We start from the raw sequence: 1,871 nt of genomic DNA, 5'->3' as shown, positions 1-1,871 counted from the left end.
CAGAATTTACAAACACAAAATTAAAATACAACAAAGTCTCTTAATTTTACAGGATGTTTCCTCTTTCGTATTGGTCTCCTTCTTATTGGCTTTTGCTTCACGTGGGGTTCATCTGCTCCATCAGGAAATGTTCCATTATCAGTAGCATTCACATCAGTGGTAGTAACTTCATTAATGGCTTCACTGTTTTCCTTCTCAAAACCGGGTAGAGTTTCTTCCTCGACATTGGCTTTTTCAGGTGACACGTCTTCAGCAGTGTCATTTGTTCCATTGTTCACTTCGTTCCAACTGAAATGTCCTGGACTTTGATAATGCCAAATCCTGTTGGCATGCACCACCTTCGGCTTACCTCGCTGACCACATTTTATACGGTAAGTCACGTCTGAGAGACGATCCACTATGTCATGTGGGCCTTCCCATGGAGAAGACAACGTAGGAGACTTCCCTTTGGTCTTCCTGGGATTATACAACCACACCTTGTTCCTGGTACAAAGCTGACTTCAGTAGATCTCTTATCATAAGATAACTTCATTGAATCAGCAGACGTTTTCAAGTTTAAACACGCTTGATGGTGAATATCATCCATCCTTTCAGATAACATTTTCACGAACTCTGGCACAATTTCAGGCAACTCTTTGAAAGGTGGACGTCATGTTATCAGGTCTACTGGCAACCGAAGTTCCCAACCAAACATCAGCTTTGTTGAAGTGTATCCAGTGGCTTCATGCTCTGCTGTTCTATAGGCCATCAATAGTGGAGGGAGTAAGACATCCCAGTCATCTTGGTGGCTATTACTAAACTTTGCCAATTCCTATCCCAGTGTCCAATTGTACTTTTCTACCATCCCATCGGACTGCGGGTGAAGTGGCGTTGTCCTGGTCTTTTGGATGCCAAACAACTTGCAGCATTCATGGAACACAGCTGATTCGAAGTTACGGCCTTGATCTGAATGCAGTTCATATGGCATACCAAATCTGAAGAAGAAATCACTAATAGCTGAAGCCACAGTTGTAGCTTCCTGATTTGGTATTGCATATGCCTCAGGCCACTTGGTGAAATATCCATCACCACACAGATGTACTTGTTTCCAACACGAGTTTGAGGCAGAGGACCAGAAATGTCAATGGCTACTCTTTCCATTGGTGCGCCAACTTGATATAGCTTCATTGGAGCACATCCCTTATGCTTTTGTCCCCTTTTTGCACAACATTTACTGCAGGTCCTGCACCATTCTTCCACATCTTGCCTCATACCTATCCAGTAACATCTCTGCCATAGGTGACTCAATGTCTTCTTAACTCCAAGATGTCCTCCTGTTAAACTATCATGGGATTGACGCAACACAACTTCCTGTAACTTCCTCGGTCGTCACTTTTCCATATCCGGACAAGAATACCATCATCAAGCTTGAATTGGTCCCATTGTGCCCAATAGTTTTTTTTCACAGGGCACAAAACACTTGCTAATAGAAAATCAATTATTGGCTTCAAATCTTGGTCTTTCTCCTGCTCTGCTTTACTATCTGTACCTGGTTCCACTTCACCATCATTAACTCCTTCAGTCACTTTGACTTCAGCTTGATGGCACCTGGTTAGTTCAACCTCTCTTTTAACACTTACCGGAATTTGGCCTTTGTTGTTCCCAATCGTATTTTTATCGAAGTTAACTACACACTTCCTCAGTAGTAAGTAGTCCAACCCTAATATGCATTGGTCTTCAATGTCAGCCAAGTACACTTTGTGTCTGTTCTTCATGCCCATGAGCTCAATAGTTACACACACACTGGTCCCCACAACCTTGCATAATGTCCTGTCACACCACAAAGCTTCTGTATGGCTTCTGGTACTCCTTTGTGATCCAACACCTTGATG

General features: G+C 42.9%; 2 protein-coding genes across 6 annotated transcripts in view; one reads left to right on the top strand and one right to left on the bottom strand.

Moving 5' to 3' along the window:
- Positions 1 to 1,871, bottom strand: part of LOC106465650 (rhotekin-2-like) — a 159,864-nt gene that overhangs the window by 101,508 nt on the left and 56,485 nt on the right. The window lies entirely within an intron of this gene.
- Positions 1 to 1,871, top strand: part of LOC111087326 — a 106,699-nt gene that overhangs the window by 102,671 nt on the left and 2,157 nt on the right. The window lies entirely within an intron of this gene.

This window comes from Limulus polyphemus, unplaced genomic scaffold (assembly GCF_000517525.1).
Source record: "Limulus polyphemus unplaced genomic scaffold, Limulus_polyphemus-2.1.2 Scaffold2013, whole genome shotgun sequence".
Classification (NCBI taxonomy): domain Eukaryota; kingdom Metazoa; phylum Arthropoda; class Merostomata; order Xiphosura; family Limulidae; genus Limulus; species Limulus polyphemus.
Note: the sequence above shows the minus strand (reverse complement) of the source record. Positions and strands in the feature narration are given on the sequence as shown.